Here is a 26,457-nt window from a genome sequence, read left to right as displayed (position 1 = left end):
AAAAGTGAATACTCAGAAAATATCCCTGGCTTCAGGAAGGACAGTTGTTAGGAAGAAGTAAAAGTTGTGTCATCAAAACAACCTTCCATAAATAGTATTAGAGACAAAAAGAAACTGCCCATAAAATTATATACAATTCCTCCACGACATAAACAGGCAGCAGCTCATGCGTCCCTGTGAAGGGACCACATGGGATGGAAGCCAGACTTGGCCCTTCCAGTCCCCAGGCCCCATCACCAGCACAAGAAGTTCTATCCTGGACCACCCTGGGGGAGCCAGTCTCCCATTCTGCTACCCCAAGAGGCCAACAAACCAAGCAATTACAGAGGGTAAGATAGAAAGGAGGCAGACTGAGTTCTAGAGCAGCCTTGCAAAGCAAGACTGGACCTCAGCCGCCAAAAAAATAAAATTCATGGAAGAAGGACTGTTTGGGCAGAATGTTGCCACCCACACCATTAGACTAGAGGTGCTATCATTTTGCCTCCAAACCTCATCTCTAAGATGTGGCCAGTGGGGAAGGCACTCCTCCTTCCTTTCTTCCTTCCTTCCCTCCTTCCTCTTTCTCTCTCTCCCTCCCTCCTTGATTTCCAGGTATTGATCTAGGCCCTGGGTTCTAGAAGACCCTGAGGCAAACACTCTGATGTGGGTCAGCAAGCATGGTAGTTGAGAAATGTCTCATGAGTCTGGCGATGGTCCAAGAAACACAAGTGCAAATGACATCCTCTTGCACTTTTAAGAGAGCCCCGCCGATCATATTAAACTTGGTCATCAGTACCAGGGAAAGTTTTCTGGATCAGGAAAAAAAAAAAAAAAGGCAAATTCCAGATATGCTGATTAAAAGTGACTCTCGTCCACTGGGAATTTTTGATGATATGAATACAGAGTGATTTGGTTTCCTGTGAGAGAAAGAGAACCTGGGTGAGCACCTACAATATCCTAGGCATTGAGGCCAGATTTGGAGATGAGTAACATATGTGCATTTGTTCAACAAATGTTTATTAAGCTCCTAATACATGTCATGTATGATATTGGTTTAGTTACTAAGTCGTGTCTGACTCTTTGTGACCCCATGGGCTGTAGCCTGCCAGGCAAAAATACTGGAGTGAGTTGCTGTTTCCTTCTGCAGGTGATCTTCCCCATTCGGAACCGGATTCAGAGCAGTTAAATCCAGTGGGGAAAAGTCATGTTTTTCTGCTCTCAAGTTAGTCACAGAGATACAGAAAAAGAAAACAGACTGCAAAACAGGAGTGGTGAAACCAATGGGGCTGGCCAGGAAGGGCTGACTGAGATGAGTCTCCAGTGTGAGTAGTTGGGAGCTCAGCGGAAATGTTGTTAGGTGAACAAATGAATGGGTGAGAGTAGGGACCTCCAACACCAAGTGCAAAAGCACGCACAGGGACATGCTTGGTGTCAGCAAGGAAGTAAGTTGGTGGTCAGTGTGTGCCAAGGTTGAGAGGTAGTAACAAGAGTTGAACCCAACTTACCACTTTTACCTGTGTTACTTCTGGCAAGTTTCTTAACTGCCTTGAATCTGGTTTCTCATTTTAAAAGACAGAGATGGTGCATGTCTTAAGGAGTGGTTGTAAGAAATAATTGAGATAAAGAACATGAAGCTCTAAAAAAAAAAAATAAAAAGAGTAGTGATGATAACAGAAAGATGCTTGGCATTTCTTGACTGTTTCCCATGCCTCTGGCACTATTCAGAGGGCTTTAGGCACATTATTTCACTGAATTCACACAACATGAATAGCCCATCTGAACAGATGGGAAAACTGCAGTCTAGTGAAGCTAAGAATTTGCCCAAACTTGCACAAGTAACAGAGCTGGGACTCCAACCCATGCCAGAGTCTTCACTCTTCACCTCTGGAGAGGGTTTTGTATTTCACAGGAATGTTCTGTGAAACACTCACAAGTCTTCTGACCTTAGTGCTGCAGGTAATGAAGAGGCCGGTAAAGGAGGCCATGCGGTCCTTGCTCTTAAACATCTCTTGTTCTGCAAGAAGAAACAGGCATGGGCAGGAGCCTTTAGAGTCTACACAGTCCATGACAAGTACTGGACCACAGGCAGAGACAAAGAGACCTGTCTCTGCCTCTGCTCCAAAGCGTTGGCAAGTTGAACGTTCATTTGACTAAGTGAAGAAGGGAGCTGGTGTCACTTGAGTCTGGAGGGAAGAGAGGGCATTCAGTCAGATACCACAGTGTATACAAAGGCTGTGACTGCAGCCATGAAATTAAAAGATGCTCTTTGGAAGAAAAGTTATGACCAACCCAGACAGCATATTAAAAAGCAGAGACATTACTTTGACAACAAAGGTCTGTCTAATCAAGGCTATGATTTTTCCAGTAGTCATGTAGAGATGTGAGAGTTGGACTCTAAAGAAACCTGAGTGCCTAATAATTGATGCTTTAGAACTGTGGTGTTGGAGAAGACTCTTGATAGTCCCTTGGATGGCAAGGAGAGCAAACCAGTCAATCCTAAAGGAAATGAGTCCTGAATATTCATTGGAAGGACTGATGCTGAAGCTGAAACTCCAATACTTTGGCCACCTGATGTGAAGAACTGACTCATTGAAAAAGATCCTTATGCTGGGAAAGATTGAAGGCAGGAGGAGAAGGGGACTACAAAGGATGAGATGGTTGGATGGCATCACCGACTCGATGGACATGAGTTTGAGTAAACTCCAGGAGTTGGTGATGGACAGGGAGGCCTGGCGTGCTGCAGTCCGTGGGGTCGAAAAGAGTTGGACACAACTGAGTGACTGAACTGAACTGAACTGAACAAAGGCTTGAGAGCTAGAAACAACAGATCCTGGAGGCAGCTGCCTTTGGAAAGTCTGGAGACGGGCTTGAGGGGAGGCAGAAGCAGTAGGCTTTCCACCTGGAGCTTGTCTGTGGACCCCGAGTCCAGGCTTTAGGCCGTGAAGAAGCATAGCCAGGGATCTCCTCCAACATTGGAGTGGCCGGCCCTGTGTTGCTTACAATGGTGGAAATGAAATTCATGCAAGAAACCCCTACAGGCTTTCAATGTGCTTGGCAGCTGTTAAGCTGAGCACCTGGGCCCCTCAGAAGATGCTGTTGGCAAGATAATGCTCTGAAAGACCCAAGAACTTGTTCTTTCTTCTTCTCTTTTTTTCAATTTTTACAGGAAAAAAAAGCCCCTTGACTCTGGCTGATATGAGAAAGCCTACTGAAAGCACTTGAACCAGGGAAAAAGCAAAAGATGAAGGGGGAAAACACCTGAGGTTAAGCCCTAGCCCAGCCCTGATCAGCTGCGTGCTCATCACAGCATAGCCTCTTCCTGAGGAAGACTACATTTCCCAGCCTCCCTTGCAGTTGTTTGGTGCCACATGACTAAGTTTTGGCCAATGGAGTGTGAGCAAAAGGCAGGAAAGCCACTTCTAGACCCCTCCCTTTAAAACACTCCACAAGACCCTTTTGAGCTTTTTTTTCTTCTATGGTGACTTTGGGGAATCACACGCTCCAAATAGAGTCCACTAAAGCCAACAAGACTGAGACTTGATTGTACAATACATTTGATCCCTTAATCTGTAGGGCTTCCCAGGTGGTTCAGATGGTAAAAATCTGCCTGCAATGCAGGAGACCTGGGTTCAATCCCTGGATTGAGATGATCCCCTGGAGAAGGGCACAGCAACCCGCTCCAGTATTCTTGCCGGAAAATCTACAGTCCATAGGGTAACAAAGAGTCGGACATGACTGAAGTGACTTAGCACACATGCACGCTGTTAATCCACTAACATTTCAGGCTTCTACTGTACCTACAACATTGATTCTCCAGTGGTTCTAAAAGCAAGGTCCACAGACCTGCAGTATCAACTTCACCTGAGAACTTCTTGGAAATGCAAATTCTCCAGCCCCACGCTAGACCTGTTGAATCAAAAATTCTGTGCACGGGGCCTAGAAACTCTCTTTGGGGAATTTTTGATGCAACCAAAGTCAAGAACCACTGGTTTATTCTAATATGCTGCCATGTGGCCTTCATCTTTTAAGACTCAGTAACCCCCTCTGTCAAATGAGGATGAGAACACCTCCCCTTGTTGAGTTCAGGTGAGGGGTAAATGTTACAACATGGTGTGATGTTGTATAAAGAGTGCGGCTCAGGAGCCCACACATTCCACATGCAATCCAGAGCCAGATGACTTGGGAGAGTCAGAGAAATAGTAGTTGGGAGTCCTGCCTTCAGGCACTGTAGAGGGCAGCCTCTACCATGGCCCCCATGATCCTGCCTCTCAGTATCCAAGCCCTTGAATAATCCCCTCCAGGGTCTGGGCTGGACCTGGTGAGTCAGCACAAGAGCAATGCTCCTTTCAAGGCTCAAGAGGAGAATTCTTTGTCTCTTGCAATGTCTGGGGGCTCCAGGCATCCCTTGGCTTGTGGCTATACAGCTCCAGTCTCTGCCTCTCTCCTCACATGGCCTTCTTCTCTTCTGTCTTCCCTTCTGTCTCTTGTAAGGACAGTTGTCATTGGATTTAGGGCCACCCAGGTAACCCAGGGGTTCCATAATGGCTCAAGTGGTAAGCAATCCATCTGCAATGCCGGAGACTCAGGAGACACAAGTTTGATCCCTGATTGGGGGGATCTCCTGGAGAAGGAAATGGAAACCCACTCCAGTTTTCTTGCCTGGAGAATCCCATGGACAGAGGAGCCTGGTGGGCCACAATCCACAGAGTCAGAAAGAGTCAGACACAACTGAGCATGCATACACAAGTAAACCAGGATGATCTCAAGAGCCTTAATTATATTACAAAAACTCTCTTGTCAAACAAGCTTGCATTCCTAAGTTCTGGGATGTGGACATATCTTTCGGTGGGGGGGGAGGTCACCCTTTACCCCACCACACGGCCCAAAGACAGAAATGAGTCTTGTTCAGCATTATATCCCCCTGGTCCAGGCACTTCATGCAGTGCTTGACACAAATAAGAATTCGACACAAGTTTGTGAACAGAAAGGCAGCAGAGCATTTAAGTGACTGGGCTTCAGAATCAGCTAAACCTCTATTCAAACCTCAACCACTTACTAACGATGTGACGTTAGGCAAATTACTTAATCTCTCTGAACCTCAGTTTCTTCCTGTGGGCCTTTTACTAATATTGATCTCATGGGGTTATTATGAGCATTAACCTAGTAAGTGCAAACCCCCCACACCATATGTAGCATCTAATGGGGATGCCAAAAGCAGGCACAGTGCCTGGCACACAGGGGTCCTCAATTAAGGCTTCTTATTCTAACTGGCATGTTGATGGTTGGCGTGGCTGTGGTTCCCACTCTCGCAAACCTCCCAGCCTTTTACTCTGACTACACTGGGGGCCCCTTCTCCTGTTGAGTCCCTCAGGGCACCCAGCAGCCCTTCTTGGAGGCAGCTGTGGACGAATATCTGAGCCCCAACCTCCCACTCCCAGGCCACCTTCCCTTCCCACTGCCTGGCTGGCCTCCTCCAGAGATGCCTCCCAGAGCAGGGCTGGCGGTGAGCTTGCCTGGGCCCCTCATTGTTATTCCTGGCACGAGGTAATTCTGCCAGCACCCTCAGAGGCCCATAAAAATACCCGCAGTTTGTCTTTCATCGGAGCAGCTCAAAGCCTCGTGGCATTCTCCCGAAAAGACGGTGCTCCCAACTGGGTTCTAGGAGCCGGCTACTTCCCAGGATGGTCTGGTATTTGCAAGGCAGAGGGAGCGAGTATGAACTGAAATAACCCAGCCCGGGCACTGGTGTAGCCAGGCTGCCAGGGAGATACAAGTCTTCGTGTATGGAGAGATTCTCCCTGGAATTTTCTGGATGTCAAAGCGCTGAGTCACACACCAATGAGTCTGCATTCCCACTCTGCTATTGAGTAGCTGTGTGACTTTGGGCATTTTCTTAGCCTCTCTGTGCTTCAGTTTCTGCCTCTCTAAAACAAAGTGGAGATGATATCCACTTCCTAGGGTTCCTGTAAGGATTAAAAGGGATAATGTAGACACAGATAGAAGAGATTTGCAGCACATATAGCCGACAAAGGACTTGTATCTAGAATCTGTTAACAACTCTTACAATGCAATAAGACAAACAAGCGCCTTCCTCCAAAGTGGGTAACATTTAAACAGAAGATATATATGATATGTACATGAAAAGATGTGAAGATCTCTATAGTCATCAATGAAATGCAAATCACAGTGACAAGACACCCTTTTACCCCCACTAGAGTGGCCAGAATGAAAAAGATTGTCAATATGATGTGAAGCAATTGGAACTCTTACACACTCGTGGTGGGCGTGAAAAACTGATATGACCACTTGGAAAAACAGTTTGGCGGTTGCTTCTAAAGTTAAAAATACACTTAACATATGACCCAACGATTCCACTCCTAGGTATTTCCCCAAGACACACGTCTATAAAAAGGTTTGTACATGAAAACACATAGGAGACATTCATAACAACCAAAAAACTGAAACAAATGTCCGTCAGTGGATCAAAGGATAAACAGAGTGTGGAATATCCAGAGGATAGAATATTAGATAGCAATAAAAAGAAACAGTCACCAGTATACACAGATGAATGCCATAAACACTACACGGAGTAAAAGAAGGGAGCCATGGGAGACTTGGGCAAACCTACGGCCGATTCATGTTGGTGTTTGGTAGAAACCAACACAACGCTGTAAAGCAATTATCCTTCAATTAAAAATAAATAAATTTAAGAAAATAATAATTAAAAAAGGAAAAGAATAGAGACATGGAAGAGCAGAACTTCTGTCGAAAGTTCGAGAAGAGAGAAACAATCTGTGGGGAGAGAAGTCAGAGCAGCGGTTGCCTTTGTGTGCGGGTAGGGTGGGAGGGCAAATGGAAACAGGGACAGGAAACGTTCTGGGGTGATAGAAATGTCCTGTATCCCTGTACTGGGGTGGCAGGCGCATGGGTGTATATATCTATCAAAACTCACCAAAATCGGTACTTCATGTTATTTGCACTTGGCTGTATGTAAATTAAATCTCAATACAAAAGGTTAGAAAGGGACCGTGGATGTTGAAAGCTCAGCAAGGGGGCCAAGGTGATAGACAGAACTCAGTAAAGGTCAATAACTATTAGAAAAACAGTTAAAAAAAAAAAAAAGGCACATCAATTATTCCACTGTATGTTGGGAGTTCAACGTGCTAATCTGGATTCTGACCTTAGAACCCTGTCTGAGATGTGGCAAAACCCACCAAAAAGCACTAAGTCTTCTTGCCCAGCTCCCCACTCTTCCTACCCTTCCTGTTGTGGACAGAGAAGCAGATGAGGAGCGCTTTGCTGGCTGAAGCTGCTGTTCTTAGGAGCAGTGGGGTGTATGGAAAGGGCACCTTTGGGGAAGGCCTGGAAACAAGCTTACTAACAACAAAGCTGTGCAGATGCCTCGGCGGGCCCACGGCCCACACTGCTACATCCGGGGTTTCAAGATGCCAGCTTGGAAATGAGACTGGCCCAGCTGCTTAGGCAGCAGGCTCCTGAAGACAGGATGGAGTCCAAAGTAAGGCAACTGGCCGAGGCCCAGCTATCCCCCAAACTCCCATGCAATCCCAGGCCAACTGTCTCCCTGACTGGTCTCCCCTGGCAGGATCTTCCTGTATCCAGTGCTCTCTCTGGACTCTCCATCGTCACGTCGTGGATGTGGCAGCCTGCTCCCAAGCCAGGAGACATCGCTCCCACGAGAGCACATTGGCCGTCGTACTCTTATCTGAGGCCTCTCGCTGGACGCCTGTCTACAGTGGGCCTCCAATCTCTGGGAGTTGCTGTCAGCTCGGCCCCCAGTGGTCCTCATCTCTTAGACATGAGACAGACCAAGAGCTCTCCCTCCCCATCGCTCTGAGATCCCTCCGTCTTCTAACACTGCAGCCTGAGTCGTCTCTCGGGAGCCCTGATGGTAGCATGGAGAGCCGCGAGACCAATGGCAAGGCCTCCCTGCCCAGCCCATGCAGTCCACCTTCCAGGCCTCGGAGGCCTGGCTCCAGCCTGGCGAGCCACAGAGAAGCCCATATTTGCATAAAGTAGTCTCCCAGAGCATCTTCTAAAGACAGCACTCTTCTTTGGGGATTACAGCCACAGAAGGAGGAAAAAAAAAAAAAAACCCAAGATTTCTCCATCTTCCACTACCAAACAGGCTGCTGGCTGGGAAACAGCACATATTGAACATGCAAATCACATAAGGACTTAGGAAGCTTCAGGGAAGCCATCGTCGTGGGAAGCAGCAAGCATGCCCCACTTACAGGGCCTTTGTCTTTTAGAGACTTTTAGAGACTTTGTCTCTACCTGCGGATCAGAAGAACAAACTGCCCTGAATGACTGAACCTGGCATGTGCATTTGTTGTTGTTGTTTTGAAGGAGAAAGGAGCTACCATTTCATTTTCGCCCATGACTTGCTATGTACCCAGGACCACCTGCATAACTAGCAAGGCCCACCCAGCGCAAAATGAAAATGTAAAGCCTCTTGTTCAAAGAGAAAGAGAAAAGCTCTTTATTCTGTGCTGTCTTAATCAGCGGTGAGGTTTTAATTTGCTGGTTCATGTCGTGTGCCCTCCAGCTGGGGATATTTGAAGGGTGGGCGCAGCTGCTCACAGATGCCCTCAGCTTTGCCCCATGACCTTGCCTCTCCCTGCACCCAGGTCCCCACCAGAAGCAAAGGGCAGCTGCTGGGTGTGGCGAGGGCAGGGGACGAGGCAGCCAGGAGCCCATCCCGGGAGGTGAGAAGGTAACCAGGACAGAACTTCACTTGCAAAGCATAAATTTAAAGATTAAATTATTAAGAATTTCAAGATGGCTATGTGCTGCTCAGATGTTCAGTCGTGTCTGACTCTTCATGGCCCCATGGACTGTAGCCCACCAGACTCCTCTGTCCATGGTATTCTCCAGGTTAGAATACTGGAGTGGGTTGCCATGCCCTCCTTCAGGGGATATACCCAACCTCTTGGGGGATACCCCCCCAAGAGAGGGATTGAACCCACCTCTCTTATATCTCTTGCATTCGCAAGCGGGTTCTTTACCACTAGTGCCCCTTGGGAAGTCCCAGATGGCTACGGCAGACCTTTAAACCCCAAAAGTGGACCTCCCTCATCGTTGCCAGTCATTATAGTTTAAGATTAGGACCCTGACAGCCAGCATGAAGGGAGAGGTGTGGTCTTCCCCCTTTAAAAAATAAGGATCATAACAGGACCCCCTATATTCGGCTGATTTGAGAATTAGATGACCTAGTAAGAATTCCTAGCTCTTATATAGCACACTATATTATGTGCTGTACAGATAGGAACTTACTTAACCCTCATAAAAAGCTGATGGGTAGCTTGGTACCATTTCAACTTTACAAAAGACAAAACTGAGGCACAGAGAAGTAAAGCAACTTGCCCAAGCCCACACAGCTCGTAAGCTGGTAAATCTTGGCTGTAAGAGTTGCAGCCAAGATTTTAACACATCTGCAGAGCTCTAGAGTCTGGGTCAAGACTGCATAGGTCAAGGCCCCTGGAAAGTGACAATGGTTACTGTTCCATTTCATGTAATCCTCACAATGAGCCAATGAGGTGGGGTTTTATATCATTAGAGATCATTTCAGAGTAGACACGGAAGCTCAGAAAGGTAAAGACACTTACCCTAGGGCCCCAGCAGGATTAACTCCAGGAGAGAAGAGGAGGTGAGCTAAAGGAATGAGGAGAGATGGTGAGAGCGGGGCATCTGGCAGAAGGAACTTGCCCAGGCACCTTGAAAGTTTTGGTGTGAGCTGTGGGCTCTAGATATAATCGAAAGGTTTGAGCTTGAGACGTATGGAAGAACAGGGTACTGTAGTCACAGGATGCTAAAATCCTAGATCATCAGTGCAGGAGAACAGCGTATAAAGGTCATTAAATCTGAGTCCTGATTTTACGACTGGGGACAGTGAGGCTGGAAAAGAGATGTAGCTAGCCTGATGTCCCAGAGTCAGAAATCACAGTCCCAGGAGCAGATGACTTCCAGCTAGTGTTTGCCAGGTCTGTAGAGTGTCCTGAGCTCATACTAAGTGTCCTGCGTTCATAAACCCAACAGTCAAAACTGCTCCCAAGAGGCTAGTGCTTGATAACCACTGATGCAGCGAAATTCTGATAGAATAAAGGCCCTTGCTACTAAATAGGCAATTTCTAGTTAGGGTTGCATTGATCAGTTGTAAAATTTAGCTTAAAAACCCCCACAACTTTTGAAGTCAGACAGACTAGATTTGAAAAGGGCTCTACCACTTAGTGGCTATGTGACCTTAGGCAAATTCCTTAACCTCTCTGAGCTTCAGTGCTCACATCAGTAATATGGCTCTGAAAGGAGATCATTTTGTGGTGAACATGAATTTCTGGAGCAGAGTCGATGGAAAAAACACCTACCGAGTGTGAACCTGCCTAGTGTGAAAGCTGGCACGTATTAGGTACTCAACAAAGGCCATCCCAAATCCATCAGAGGCCAAACCTACATACCACGTGACAGACAAGTCTCAGGGGAGATGTCAATTCTAAAAGGACTAAGAAGTCTAGGGCGCCATTTTTTTTCCAACAGCATTTGCTCACTTTTTCTCTCTGTGTCACATTTTGGTATTCATAATTCTTGCAGTATTTCAAACTTCATTATTATTGTATTTGTTATGGTGATCTGTGATCAATGATCTTTGATTGTAGTTGTTTGGGCATTTCATTTTTTGGCAGTGAGGTTTTTTTTTAAGATTTATTTACATATGTATTTATTTATTGGCTCTGATGGGTCTTCGTTGCGACAAGCGGGTTTTTTCTAGTCACGGCCAGCAGGGCTACTCTTCACTGCAGCCTTCTCACTGCGGTGGCCCCTCTTGCTGTGGAGCACGGGCTCTAGGCACACAGGCTTCAGTAGCTGCGGCCCAAGGGCCCTAGAGCCCTGGCTCAGTAGTTGTGGCTCATGGGCTTAGATGCTCCGCAGCATGTGGGATCATCCCAGACCAGGGATCCAACCCATTTCCCCTACATTGGCAGGTGGATTCTTAACCACTAGACCACCAGGGAAGCCCAGTGAGATGTTTTTGAATTAAGATCTGTGCATTTTGGTGGCAAAAGACACTTTTGCACACTTGGTAGACTACAGTATACTGTGAGAAGAACTTTTATAAGCCCTGGGGGAAAATGAATGAATAAATAAAAGGACTTAAAAGCATCTACCAGACAGCTCCATCTGCACACACCAGGAGGGAAAACAGCAGAATTTGGAGAAGTCCACCATTTATCATGACCCAGGAGCCAAGCCTGGGGGGTCCTGGTGGATGGGAGGTGGGGAGGGGAAGTTTGAGTGGGGAGGGCAGTGCGAAGAGAAACAACAGTTTTGGAGTTTCTTTTCTATTTAAGGTTTTGCTAACCCTTTGGTAAAACTCATTTCTGATTCATGCTCTTAGCAGGAAAATATATTCAGGCTAAACAGTAAGAATGGACCCTGGTTTGGAAAGTTCTCAAAGGTTCTCACATCTCTCTTGTGTCTCCTGCAACTGAGGGGTGACATGGGTTGAGTGACTCTATTTGAATAATTGTACACCGAGGATTTCCAGGGGAAACACCCAAGGCAACTTTCTGACTGGGGATCTTATGACACAGATGGATTTAAATAAAGAAAATTTGTATCTGTAAGTGAGGAAGACTCTCCCTGGATGCAAAGACTGGGAACACCAGTGAACAACAGGGATGCCCCAGAGCATAGACATTATCAGAGGGAGCATCTGAAAGAGAATGACACAGGGTCACAAGCACCAGGGAGAGAAAAAGTAAAACGCAAGTATGTAACTAGAGCTGGGGCTGGGAGTTCAGGCAAAGTCTTCCCAAAGGTAACATTTAAGGCAAGAAGCAAAGGATGAAAGGGCTGTGGGTGAGCTTCCCAAAGCTGTTGTCACAAAGTATCACACATTGGGTGGCTTAAAACAACAGAAATACACTCTCTCACAGTTTGGGAGGTGCGAAGTCTAAAATTAAGGGCACAGCAGGCCATACTCACTTCCTAGATCCTTCCTAGGACTTCCCTGGTGGCTCAGCGGTAAAGGATCCACCTGTAATGCAGGAGACCCAGGTTTGATCCCTGGGTCAGGAAGATCCCCTCGGGGAGGAAATGGCAACCCACTGTAGTATTCTTGCCTGGAGAATTCCATGGACAGAGGAGCCTGGTGGGCTACAGTCCACGGGATCATAAAGAGTCAGACACGACTTAGGGACTAAACAACAGCAAGATCCTTCCTTGCCTCTTCCATCTTCTGGTGGTCCTGCTGGCAATCCTTGGCATTCCGTGGCTTGTAGCAGCATCACTCCAATCTCCACCTCCCTCTGCACGTCGCCTTCTCCCCTCTGTGTCTGTGCCTTTCTTATAAGGACTCCCGGTCATTGATTAGGGGCCACCCCAATCCCTGTCCAACCTTATCTGAACCGGATCACATCTGCAAAGACTGTTTCCAAATAAGGTCGCATTTACAGGTGCTGCAGGCTAGGACCTGAACCTGCCGCGCGCGCGAGTGTGTGTGTGTGTGTGTGGAGAAGGGGGACACATTCTGTGGAGTACAGGGAGCAACACAGCTGCGTGAGCAGCTGCCCAAACCCTGAGTTAGAGCTGGAAGGGTGGGAGGTGGCACCTCTGGGGAAGTGAAGAGGTCAGTGTGCCTAGGGCACAGTGAGGGGAGGGAAAGCAGACGGAGCCAGATTCCGTGGTCCTGGGGGACAGGGAGGATCTAGAGGTGGATTCAGCACTCTCTGAGAAAGGCACGCCTTTTCCAGCTCACGCCAAAGTGGGCCTGAAAGAGGCTGATGCACGGCAGGCGGGGAGGCACGGCCACTGGTGTTTTCATAGTCGGATGCACCGCACCTGCGCCCGGCCTGCCGCTCTGGAGAAGCAGATGTGAGACAGCAGCCTCCTGGCAGGGGTGTGTTCTCTGCTCTGGAAAACCAGAGGCTAAAATTGTCCCCTTTACTGCACAGTTGCTGCCTGAGTGCATCCTGACAGGCAGCCGGGGAAACCAGAAAGTGTCTTCCTTTGCAAAAATTATGGTCCCTTGGCTATATATAACAAATGTATTTTGGTCTTTCAGATATATATATGTATATGTATATATATATATAATGGATATCTTGATAGATATGCTATATATATAGCGCAATATTGAAAGTTTCAAGCATACATTAATATATAAAACACACATATCTTATCACTTTATATATATATCATGTAGACCAAAAGGTTTATGCTTGAAATAAAAGTTTATGTTCTGTGCGGGCTGTCTTTAGTATTTATTCCACAAGTATTTACTGAGCATCTGCCACATCATAGATGCTGTTGCCGGCAGGGGCTAAGATGAAAACTCCCTGCCCTCTTGGAGCTGACTTTCTAGTGGGATTGGGAAAACTAATGGATCACCCAAAACAATAGTAAAGCACATTAAAAGGCACCAAGGGCCACAGAGGAACATCCAGCCAGGAAAGGAAAGAATGGGCAGCCTGGAGTGTGGTTGAGTTTGGGTGTTAAATACAGTGGCCATGCTGGTCTTGCTGATGGAGATGTCACAGCAAAGATGTGGAGGAGGTGAGAGAGCGGACAGTGAGGGCCAGGAGGAGACCACGGGTGTAGAATCCCAAGGCAGAGTTCCCAGGGAGTGTGCGGGATAACCGGGCAGGAGGGCAGGGTGGGATGTGTTCAATGGAAAGAACTAGAACATGATGGGGCCACAGAGCTGTATCTCATGGACTTCGCAGACCATTGTAAGGCTGCTCTGAATAGGATGGGAACCTGTGGGGGTTGAGGGGTTGAAGCAGAGAGGTTTGATGCTCTGGCTTCCATTTCAAAGAGTCACCCAGGCTGTTTCGAGGAGAGATTGTAGAGGGGCAAGGGCAGAGGCAGGAAGGACATAAAGAGCCGTCATAATAATGCAGGCAAGAAATACAATGCCGGCACCAAGGCAGGGGTGGTGGGGAGTGGGAGGAGGCAGTAGTCCAGGTATACATTACCGACCACCTGGATGCGATGGATGAGCGAGACGAGTCCAAGGTTGACCGACACCAAGGCTGCATGTAGCCTGAGCAGCTGAAAGATGGCATTGCCATTATTGACGATGGAGAGGACCACACATGAGGAGCTGGGAGGAAGATAGGAAGTTTGCGATGATGGTTAGACACCCGGGTTGGGGAGGCAGCTGAAGGCCCCCAGGCTGGAGGGGGACGGAGCATTTGGAAGATGTCTGAGTAGGGAGGACAAGATATCCCTGAGACCAACGGAGCTCTCCAAGGACTTGTGCATAGATACTGGTTGGCCAAAAATTTGTTTGGATTTTTCCATAGGACGTTATGGAATAGAAAGTAGAATATATTTTAGAAAACAGAGATAAAGTAGAAAAGAAAGGCAACTAAGAATCAAGGCCTCAAGGCAACAGTTGTGATTCTCTAAGATGTAGGTTCGGGAAAAGAAGGAAAAGTAAGCAAAGGGACCTGAGTGGAGCAGCTGGGGGAGGAGGCAATTCAGGGAGACAAACAGGGGAGCTGTTTCAAGGAGGGTTTACTAACTGCATCGAAGACAGTTGATGGTCGAGTCAAAACAAGGCCGGGCACAAACACTGGAGAGTACACTTAGATTATGGAAATGGGGACAAGGGGTCTCCTGACATATGGATTTTCTGTTCTTACTTCTTGCTCCAGACACAATAATAACAAGGTTATCTTAAGTCTGCATACAATCTTAGTTTCTGTCAATCCTTCCCACTTGAAGTCCATTCACTCCCAGTGTTATAACATTCCTGGTGTTACAGGCTGCACTGTGCTCCTTCAGGTTCACGTGCTAAGTCCTCACTTCCAGTATCTCTGAATATGACTTTATTTGGAAGTTGCGTGTGCTCAGTCCCTAAGCCATATCCAACTCTTTGCGACCTCATGGACTGCAGCCTGCCAGGCTCCTCTGTCCATGGGATTTCCCAGGCAAGATTGCCTGGGAAAGAATATTCCAATATTCCAAGAATATTGGAATGTTGAATATTTCCTTCTCCAGGGGATCTTCCAGACCCAGGGATCGAACCCAAGTCTCCTGCATTGGCAGGCGGGTTCTTCACCACCGAGTCACCAGGGAAGCCCCTTTCTTTGGAAACAAGATATTTAAAGAGGTGAGTAAATCAAAATGAAGCCACTTAGGGTGAGACCATAATCCATAAGAAAGACATTGGAGATTCACACAGAGCAAAGGCCATGTGAGGACACAGAGTGTCTGCCTGCCAGCCAAGGAGAGAGGCCTCAGAAGAAACCAAGTCCTCTGACACCTGTCTTGGACTTCTAGGCTCCAGAACTGTGAGAAAATAAATTTCTTTTTAAGCCTCTTAATCTGGAGCTTTTTTTTTATGGCATCATTAGCAAACTAATCCAACTAAAAAAAAAGAAATTATTTTTTATCTTTGCATCTCTTATGCCTAACACAAATCATGGCTCCCATGATCATAAAACAAATGATTATTGAATAATAAGGCAAGAGGGCTTTTGATTTCCAACATACAGCTATGTGATTGGCTGTATTCCTTAAAACAAGATTTGACTATCAAACAAGATGGAATGTATTTTCTCTTCATATACATGAAGTCAAGAGGGAGAAAGTTCAGGACTAGCAAAGGACTTCCTAGTTTTGGAGAGTCTTTAATACTGTTATATTACCTTCTTCCTCGTGGTTCAATATAGCTGCTTAAGTGCCAACAATCACTTCTACATTCTAACTAGCTGGAAAAAAAGAAGGGGTGCTCCCTCCTTCCTTCTCATTAGGAAATCTTCAAAACACACCTTCAGGATACTTGTGTTTCTATCCTGTTGATGAGAAACTAGTTATGTGACCACACCTAGCAGCAAGGGAGGCTGGGAAGTTTAGCTTTTATCCTGGGCAACCAAGTGCACAGCTAAAAGGTGAGATTCTATTATTCATATGAAAGGAAAGTGTAACCCTTCTGGGTACTCTTCCATGAGTTCTCCCGGTAGAATTCTGCAACCGTGCCAGTGGCCTCTGGCACCGCAGCCCAGCCAACCTTTCCAGGGGCCTCTCTGCATAGCATCCTAGGGAACAGTCTGGAAACTACTAGTCTAGATCAACAGAGTGAGAATTTCCTCTGCAAAGGGGACGTAACACCTCCAGAGGTCCTCACTGGGATCCAGTGGCAGGAAAGAGGCAATGGCAGAATAAAAATGGTATGAGCAAGACTTAGAGAATGAACTTATGGTTGTCAGGGAGAGAGAAGGATGGGGGATGGAACAGTTAGGGACTTTGGGAAGGTCATGTACACACTGCTATATTTAAAATGGATAACCAACAAAGACCTATTATATAGCACATGGGACTCTGCTCAATGTTATGTGCCAGCCTGGATGGGAAGGGGTCTGTGGAAAAATGGATACATGTATATGTATGACTGAATTCCTTTGCTGTTCACCTGAAACTATCACAACATTGTTAATCATCTATATCCCAATACAAAATAAAAAGTTAGAAGAATGGTCAGTGCAGACTCCCTGAGGGGCTATTTGGGGCAGGAGGAACAAAAGAGTGTGTGTTGGGGGTTAGAGGGACATGGATAACCAGCCTCTCCTGTCCCTGAGATGAGATGTGATGGGACCTGTCCTGGGGTCAATGAGCCATGTCACCAGCCTGGATGCAGAAGCAGGACGAGATGATGAGAGAGGTGGAGGGAAGCCCCTCCAGTTCTGGACATCTCCCCTGGGAGATTTGCCTGCCTCCTTAAGCATGTCTAGGTGCCAACCATCAGAAGGCAGCGCTGCTGGACCTCTGCAGGCCCAATGAGGGGTCGGCTGGAGCATCAGCCGTGGAGGGCCTGGAAGTCATGCCTCCTCGAGCTTGAACAGGAGGCTGTCGGGGCCACCGTGGAATCACTATGAAAGCACTCCTGGGGCAGCTGACAACCCCTCGCAGAAACTACAGAGCACACTCCTGACAGGTGAGGTTAAACACAGCATCCTACTAGGAGAGCCCAGGGCGGGAACAGGCTGGAAGGAAGACGCAAGGAGCTCTGACCCTGGGGGGCTGCCTTGTTTCATGTTCTGGCTGCCAGTTGTCAGCAAGGTGACCTTGGGCAGGCCACCTCCCTTTGTTGAGGCTTAGTCTCTAAAGCTAAAAGTGAACAACACCGGATCGAATCATGCCTGGGCTTCCAGTCCGCTCTGGAACTTTAACTTCGGCTCTGTGTGATTCTGCGTAACAACCACGGCAATTGTTGTTCAGTTGCTAAATTGTGTCCAACACTTTGAGACCCCACTGACTGCAGCACGCCAGGCTCCTCTGTCCTCCACAGAAGGTGGGAACACGAGGGACACATCTGTGAGTTCTTCCTGGAATCCCCAGCCCTCCATATTATTTTTCTCTGCCCCATTTTCCAGGGTCCTTGGCTTGTAGCTCCTTCAATGCTCCAAAATAAAGTTTGTCTTCTTGTATTTCCCAAGTCCCAGAGGCTTCATTTGTTCCCTCCCCGATCAAAGATCAATATCCACACAGCAGCTAGAGTAACCTTAAAATGCAAATTACCCACAGAAAATCCCTTGCTGACGGTCTACTGCTCTTAGTGTAAAGCCAGTCTCCATATGAGGACCTAAAAGCCCAGGATCGCTTGGCTCCTACTCACCCCCAGCCTCCCCATGGGCATCTTGCTCCCTCCTTGTTACCCGAGGCCACACAGTCTTCTTCAGTTTCTCAACACTGCCAAAGTGTTTCCCATCTCAGGACCTTTGTCTGAACGTCTTCCCCATTCTGTGTAGCTGGTCCTTCAGGTCTTGGCTTCATGCTCATCTCTGCAGAGAGGGCTTCATTGGGCCCCCACCTCATCTCAAGTATGGCCCCTTTTTCAGCTTTCTCAGCCTGGTGTTTACTCCTGGTGTATTTCAACTGCTTTAGTGATCTATTTCCTTTTCCTTTATTGATTTAATTTGGGTCAGCACACTCCAGGGGAGCAGGGATCTGGTCTATAAATATGTATAATACTATATCTTAAGGGCTAAGTGCTGGAGGCAGTCACAAGATATTAAAATAAATGTGTGTTTGCATAAATATCTAAAACATTTAACAGTGCATATGTTAAAGAAAGGACAGAGAGAGGAAGAGAGGATGGGAACGAAGGGGAAAGAGAGGAAGGAAGGAAGCAAAATCTGAAGATTTTGCAGAACCGAAATGCAGGTCTGTCTACCTCAAATCCCATTTACTTCCCATTCCCTGCTTTGCCATCAGTCAATGAACAAACCATCCTGAGGCTGGCACCAAGCTGGGGAATATGGATAATTAAGACACTTACTATGTAATTGAGGAAGCAAAACTAGCACACATATAACAGGGCAGTGGACGCGAAAAACATGAAGAAGCCAGCACCAAAGTTTTTTGTAGAAGCATATTAATTATAGAGAATGATACTTCTGACACATTTTCAACTAAAAGCAAATTAGAAAGCAGCATGTTTTCTATGTGTGTATATATACACACATATAGACAAAGAAAAATGCACTGGATGATTATACACTGAAATGTCAGCTGATTATATTCAAATGAGGTGATTACTCGTATTAATTTGGTTATTGCTGTTGATTTAAATTTTACGTAGTGATTATCTTTTTTTTTTTTTTTCGGAACAAGAAAAATGTAGTCAGAGTTACTTTTTTATAAAACAAGTTACTTTTAAACACACATGTAAGTCAATAGGAAGCTGCAAAGGTCCACTGTATCCCCATAGGAAGGGTAGGCCAATGGTCAGGCGTGGCTTCTAGAAGGAGGGGAAGGAATGAACTGAAGTGATTCAGGCAGGAAGGGAAGACATTTCCTGCTGTCATTTGTTCACAGCGACCCTGGGCAGTGGCGCCTGACCCCTCCCCAGCGCCCTGCCTCTTCAGGCCTTAAAGCAGAAGTGTGGCATGTTGGCTGGGCCCTTGAGAGGCCTCTCTAGTCTGACCTTGACCTAGAGCCCTCCTACACACCCTCAAATCCACTGTCTTGGTAACAACCTTTCCTGGAAAAGCTCATGATTTTGTATCACCTGGGAAGCAGGAGTGAGTGAACCGGGGGGGCGCCCTTCACAATGACGTGGAGAGAGGGAGCTGACTGACGTGGCCTTGGTGGGTGACCAGCTCCCCACCGATCAGCGGGCTAACCCTGGGCAAGTCACTTAATCTCAGAGCTTCCGGTACCTCATCTGTAAAATGGAACAATGGCTCTCTTACGGGGCTCTTACAGGGGCAAAGTGGGATATGTTTTGTGAAATGAATGAGAAAAGAGTAGAAACAGTTGCTTTCTAGGCAATAACTGTCCACGCATGCTAGCAAGTGATTATCCTATGGAAATTCACCAGGAGGTGCAGCACCACACCCCTGTCGGACAACCAAGAAGGAAGGCACATCAGAGTCCCTGCCCATTCTGCCTCTGACCTCTGGAGATCAAGAGGTGTGGGCAGGTGGCCACAGAGGGAATACCCATAAGGATGTGCCCAGGAAGAAATTAGGTGCTGTCAGCTTGCTGGTCTGAAAGGAAACCTCTCCAGAGAAGGGGTTGGTGGATGAAGAGGAGCCTTGCAGAAAACATTTTCATACTGAGCACCTACTGTGCACCAGGAACCGGATCCTCTCTAATATAAGAGCCTACCCGGGGCTGGCTTCCCAGGTGGTGCTAGTGGTGAAGAATCTGCCTGCCAATGCCGGAGACATAAGAGATACAGGTTCAATCCCTAGGTCAGGAAGATCCTCTGGAGGAGGGCATGGCAAACCACTCCAGTATTCTTGCCTGGAGAATCCCATGGAGAGAGGAGTCTGGCAGGCTACAGTCCAAGGGTTGCAAAGAGTCAGACACAACTGAAGTGACTTAGTATGCACCAGGTAATCATTACCACCATTTGAAAAAAAGAGGAAAGTGAGGTGCAGAGTGTGCAGATCATACAGCCAGAAAATGGGCTCTCTGCTCTCACTCTGCTCACAGTGATCAGTCCCCAACCGGAGTGGAGGGGCCACCACCGGAAGGGCGGGTTTTGTCGAAACACTGATGGTGCAGTAAAGAGGGGACAGGGGTGATTTGAGAAGCTCTCTGTTTCCCTCAGCAGCTGTTTTTCCATTCTCACCTGTGCCCTGCATTGACCCTGTTGATCGCAGAGGCACCATGCCACCATCAGCTTTGAAAGTGCACAGTTCCCCCAGTTTTCGAAGCTTCCTGCGTTCTTCTTCGTGAGGTTCTAAGCCCCGGGGCTTCTCTCTCTCCCCAGGATGAGAGGGTCTCAGCCACAGCTCTGGGGCTACAGAGGGGCCAAGGCTCAGGACCAGGAGTCAGTCACACCTCACCATCTTCATCCTTGTCCTCTCTTTGGGGTTAGGAGTGTCTGTTGTCCTGACCTTCTGGAGGAAAAAGGAAGAAAAAGATCCGCTGAGTATGAAATGGTAGCAAAACAAGGGCGCAGCCCGCATCGCTCAGCTGGCACAATGGGCAGGAATCCTTTCAAGTAAAGACTGCAGAGCGCTCGGTAAATGCCACGCAATCTAGAAAGATCCCCATCACCACATCACAAAATCAAGGTCCTGAGAGGTTTCTAACTATGGGTCTTGATTCTCAAGAGGAAAGACAGCATATAACACAGGTCTTTGACAATCTCTCTCACTCCCAAACCTGCAAATACATGACTTACTGTGTTATAAAAATAGCTAGCTAGTTACAATGTTTCGGGCAACTGATACACTAGCTGATTTAATATCCACAGCCACCCAACTTGGTAAGTACCACTGTTGCCACTTTACAAATCGGAATATTGAGGCTAGGCTAGGCTAACTACAGTGCCCTAGGTCATTTCAGTTGTAACAATGGGAGAGTGAATCAGAAACCTAGGCACTTTGTGCCCTGGACAGAGTGGATCCCTCCTGCTCCCTGCCAACATCCTATCCATTGGTACCATGTAGTCAGCTGTATCTAGTGGGTCATCCCTTTTTACCTTGACTCATCTCCTGTGTGGTTCCCTAAGCATGGACTTGGTGTGGGACACAAGACCAATCCCTAATGAATCTGCCAGCAACTCACAAGTGGCTTGAGTTTCTTTTTACACAGAAATGAAAGTAACAACATCTTAAATGGGAGAGCAGGAAGGCACAGAAAAGTCAGCTCTGCCTAGGCCAGAATAATGTGGTAGAAATAGGGTGTCAAAGGAAAAATTAAGTGTCTTAGAGAGGGTATTGAGAATACATGCTAACTGCTTGTTTTCAGCTGGTAACTGCCCACACACCTGCAATCAGGGGAAAATGAAATCTGTGGTCACCTACAGACAGGGTGCCCTTGGCATTCAGAGCAGGAGCCACAAAGATTTGCTATTAAGAGTCTGATAGCATTGGAGAAGGAAATGGCAACCCACTCCAGTATTCTTGCCTGGAGAATCCAAGGGACGGCGGAGCCTGGTGGGCTGCTGCCTATGGGTTCGCACAGTCGGACACGACTGAAGTGACTTAGCAGCAGCACAGCAGCAGTATATATTTGAGGCTTTGCAGGTCATACGTTTCTCTCACAACTACTCAACTCCATCCCTGTGGCAGAAAAGCAGCCCCAGACAATATATAAACGAATGGGCAAAGCTGTGTTCCAATAAAACTTTATTAACAAAATCAAGCAATGGGCCATTCTTGGTGTGTGGGCCATAGTTTGCTGATTCCTGGCTTAGAACAGACACAACAATAAGACTATTTAATGAGAATTGGTAGTATGGTAGGCAGTCCACATATTTTATAGGTGCACTTTAAAGCTATTGTGGGGGTTCAGTGCCAGACCACTGCAAAATGGCAAATATCACAATAAAGTGAGTCACACGAAGTTTTTGTTTTTCCAGTGCACACACAAGTTGCATTTGCCCTATGCTGTAGTGTATTAACGGTTCAATAGCAGTATGTTTAAAAAACAAAACACAGGACTTCCCTGGTAGCACAATGGATAAGAATGCACCTGCTAATGCAGGGGACCACGTTCGATTCCTGGTCCAGGAAGACTCCACCTGCCTCGGAACAACTAAGTCAGTGAACTGCCACTGCTGAAGCCTGTGCACCTGGAGCCTGTGCTTGGCAACTAGAGAAGCCACCGCAGTGAGAAGCCCGCGCACCTCCACCAAGAGGAGCCCTGCTCTCTGTAACTAGAGAAAGCTCGCACAGTAATGAAGATCCAGTACAGCCAAAAATAGAGAAATAAAATTATATTTAAAAATGTAGGTGACTTGATTAAAACACGCTTTACTGCTATGGATGATGAGAGTTGTACAAAAATGTGACTGTACTTAGTACTCTGAACTGCACAGTTAAATATGGTTAAAATAGCAGGTTTTATATTATGTGACTTTTACCACAATTAAAAAAAAAATTAAAACTGTATTGCTAAAAAATTGCCAAACCTGAAAATGCAAAGTCGCCACAAATCTTCAATTTGTAAAAAAACGCAGTATCTGCAAACCATAATAAAACCAGGCATGCCTGTATCACCTTCCACTAATAGGCATTTGCTGTGTGCTTACCACAGGCCAGGCACTGTTCTAGACACAGAACTTCAGTGTGGTAAAAGACAAAACCCAGCTCCCCAAGCTTACCTGACAGGGAACCCTGTCTCCACCCCTCCCCAGGAGAAACCATCACCCTCCACTTTTCAGACACAGAAAAGAGGTTCAGAGAGGAAACATCCCAGAGCCCTTTAAGAGCAGAGCTAGGATGTCAAGCTAGACCCCATATCTCAGTTCTTGGTACCTCTTCATTACATCCCTCATGTTAGAATCAAGGCCCTCGACTCACCCTCCATGCCAGCCCAGGGTCTCACTCTTCCAAGCTGTCACCCTGCGCTGAGCTAAACTGCAGTTGCAGGAAACTTGAGTGCAGCGTAAGCCTCCCTTGCAAAACCTAAGGCACGAAAGGATGCAGGGGAAACCACCAGCCTCTAAGAAATCCAGAGCCGCAGCCTCATCTATGTCTGGGATGCAGACATTCCCACCCCACCAGCCTCTCCCACAGGGTCGCACAGACCTCGGCCTCGGGGAGGGCCCGGAGCAGGAGGCGGTAAGAAACACAGCCCTGCTGTCTAAAGACCTCTGTGCCGGGTCCTGTGCCCCAGTGGGCCGGCCATCCTCTTCTTCTGGTTTTGTGTGGCTTGCTTAGATCTCCAAATAAAAGAGCTCTCTGTGGAAGGGAATTAAGACAGTAAGGGAAAGAGAGTGGAAGAATGGACTTTTCTTGAGCTTCCACTTGATGCTCGTTCTTTAAGAGACATTCCATCCCCAGACAAGGGGCTGGGTACACACTGCTGCTCTCATTTCATAGCCCAGGGATCGATCCACTTTCTTTAGAAAGGGCCAGGTAGTAACTATCTTTGGTTTTGTGAGCTGCGCAGCCTCTCTCACAGCTACTCAACTGTGCCATTATCGTGTGAAAGCTCTTCACACATTGTCTGGTACTGTGTGGACAGTACATATATGAAGAAACATGAAGAATCAATAAAACTTTATTTATAGACACCAAAGTCTGAATTTCCTCGAATTTCCACGTGTTATGAAATAGTCTTTTTTTTTTATTTTTAAACTTTTTTGATTTTTTTAATTCAAAAGATGTAGAGATGTTTACATTTCCGTTTAACCTAATTTCCTTTTAAAATGTACATTCAGAGACATAACATTTTAAAGGCAAAAATCATTTAAAATGCAGAGCCCATTCTTCGTTTTTGGGCTTCATACAAAAGTGTAATGGGTTGGATGTCATCCAGAGGTCATAGTTTGCTGACCTCCATCCTAGATGATGTCACTGCTCTGCAGGAATGTTTGGCTCATGCCTTAATCACAGGGGTATAAGTGTCTAACCCAGAACCTAAGCTTGCAAGTTGTTGTTTTTGTTCAGTCTCTAAGTTGTTCCGACTCTTTTGCGACCCCATGGACTGTAGCCTGCCAGGCTGCTCTGTCCATGGGATTTCCTAAGAAGAAAACTGGAGTGGGTTGCCATTTCCTTCTCCAGGGCATCTTCCTGACCCAGGGATGGAACCCAAGTCTCCTGCCTGGCAGATGATTCTTTACCACTGAGTCACCAGGGAAGCCCTAAATTTGCAGATTACTGGTGCAGAATTCCTAGGGTTTTAGCAAAAGCTTATCTTTCTTTGACAATTGGAGGTAAAACAGGGAAGGCTTTCACTCGTTCATTCATTCATTGATCCTTTAAAATGTGTAGGTCCAAGAGGTGGAAAGTATTCATGTCAAGAGCCCCTTTTAAGCCTTAAAACAATCCTTAAGACAGTTGGTTATTTACCATGTTTATCTCCATTTTCCAGATGAGAGCACAGAGGTATAGAGAGAAGCCGTGTTCTTTCCATTTTCTCAGCTGCTTAGTCATTGTGGGGGTGAGATGTTTTCCTTAAGGTGCTAAAGCATAACTGAAATACGCAAAATCAGAAGAACAAAAAAGAAAGAGAGATTTGAAAGTTTAAAAATACATATACTGTTCCAGCTGGAGCCAATGGGAAAAGCTCAGTGGAGGACGGATTTGGACTGAGCGGCATTTCAACCATCAGAGATGGAGTGCCCTGGGCAACAAGGAGCAGAAAAAACAAGGTCCCAGAGAGGGGATGGAAGCTTGTATGGGGAGCAAGGGATAGGCTGTGCAAAAGTTACCAAAGATGCTGGGGAGTTGGGCCGTGCTAGCCAGAGGAAAACCTTAGACTCCTGCCTGGGGGAGCGGATGAGCTTCAGGGAGCTGGAAATTCTTGGGGGCCAAGTGCCTTAGTTTAAGAGTATGACTGGTTTCAGAAGGTGCTAGAAGAGGGTGTTGAAAGGGGGCAGGGGAGAAAACTCCACACAGGAGAGGGGCTGACCACCAGCTGGACATTCTCAGCCAGAGAGTTTGCAGCCCCCATGGTGCTGGGAGGGTTTGCTGAGCCCAACTTCCTACCTTAACAGGTGAAGGGGTGAAAATGGAGGTAGATGGTTCTTTCAGGTTTAAGCTCGGGCATCTGGTGCACAGAAAGGAACAGAGCTCTGTCCAATTCTTGACCCTGGGAAGGCCCAGCTTCTTCACCCCCTTTTATATCCTGATACTCACACCAGGGCAGCCATCAGCAGTCCTGCTTGAGGTTGTGAAACTGAGACCCTGAGGTCACAAAGTCTTGATCGAAGATACATCCCAAGTTTTCCCTATGACTGTGAATAATGGTCACATTTGGAGATCAAACCACAAGGAAATCAACCCTGAATATTCACCAGAAAGACTGATGCTGAAGCTCCAATACTTTGGCCACCTGATACAAAAAGCCGACTCATTGGAAAAGACCCTGATGCTGGGAAAGATTGAAGGCGACAGGAGAAGGGGGCCACAGAGGATGAGATGGCTGGATGGCATCACTGACTCAACATATATGAGTTTGAGCAAACTCCGGAGATAGTTAAGGACAGGGAAGCCTGGTGGGCTGCCATTCATGGGGTCGCAAAGAATAAGTGACTGAACAACGAATAACAAATAATGGTTAGCGTTGAGTGCTGGCGGTATGTTTTCACAGGCTATCCTATTTAACTATTTAATCTTTATAACCTGATTAGAAGTTTTTATATATATATATATTATATATATGTAATATTACATGATATGCCACAAAAAAATCTCAAGTATAAGCAGTTGCTCTGTGCCATGCTGAGTCCACAGCTAGGATTAGACCCAGGCTGTTGGGTGCTACAACCTTTGTTCTTCAAAACCTTTTCACATCTTTATGATACTCCTCCAGTGCACAAGACACACCCCAGGGGACATTCAGTAGAAGAGAAAAAGAGATGAAGGAAGAATCTGAATCTGGGGGACACCGGAGTCCCTGTTGTCTCCCTGGATGAGAAGAAGGCCACATGTGTGCAGGGGAGGAGCGGGTGAACGAGCCTGCTGGGTGACGTGGGGGTTGGAAGGTGATTCTGAGTAAAGGTCAAGCTTTCCAGAGTGAGAGAGCAGGCTGAAGGGTAGTGGCTCTATCCAAGCGGCACTGGCTTAGCAGGCTGCCAAGGCGAGTGCTGAACCTGGCCTGGCACGTAGAGTTGTATAATCATCTCAGCCCTGCCAGGTCACTCCAGAACACCAGGGCAACCTTCGTACCAGAAAAACAAGCTCACGAAAGCCTGCCAGTTAGGACAGTCAGAGGAGTAAACAGAGGACGAGTCACACAGCAGGGGCCCGCTAACAGCCTCCCTGTCCTGCTGGGCTGATAATAATCACATGCCAGCACTTATGGAGCACATGACAGACTTGGGAGGTCTCAGAAGCTGTACATGCACTATCTCTTAAATCATCAAGAGAAGTCCTTGGGACTTCCCTGGCAGTCTAGTGGTTAGGACTCTGTGCTTCTACAGCAGGGGGGCAGGGGTTCGATCCTTGGTCGGGGAATTAAAATCCCATATGCAGCTCAGCACGGCAAAAAAAAAAAAAAAAAAAAAGTATAAAAAGAAAAGTCCATAAAGAAAGTACTAAAATC

General features: G+C 46.9%; 1 long non-coding RNA gene across 2 annotated transcripts in view; it reads right to left on the bottom strand.

Moving 5' to 3' along the window:
• LOC123464522 overlaps nucleotides 1–25,304 on the bottom strand; it is a 125,613-nt gene extending 100,309 nt beyond the window's left edge. The window contains exons 1-3 of one of the 2 annotated variants that reach the window (XR_006640052.1): nucleotides 22,995–25,304; nucleotides 20,084–20,354; nucleotides 13,971–14,098 (exon numbers count right to left, since the gene is read on the bottom strand). This is a non-coding gene — a long non-coding RNA (uncharacterized LOC123464522). The remainder of the gene's footprint in view (nucleotides 1–13,970; nucleotides 14,099–20,083; nucleotides 20,355–22,994) is intronic. The other variant, XR_006545058.2, reaches the window with a different exon arrangement.
• Between the last annotated feature and the right edge of the window lie 1,153 nt (nucleotides 25,305–26,457).

Source organism: Bubalus bubalis, chromosome 15 (genome assembly GCF_019923935.1).
Source record: "Bubalus bubalis isolate 160015118507 breed Murrah chromosome 15, NDDB_SH_1, whole genome shotgun sequence".
Classification (NCBI taxonomy): Eukaryota; Metazoa; Chordata; class Mammalia; order Artiodactyla; family Bovidae; genus Bubalus; species Bubalus bubalis.
The sequence above is the reverse complement of the archived record's forward strand: the minus strand, read 5'-3'. Positions and strand labels throughout refer to the sequence as shown.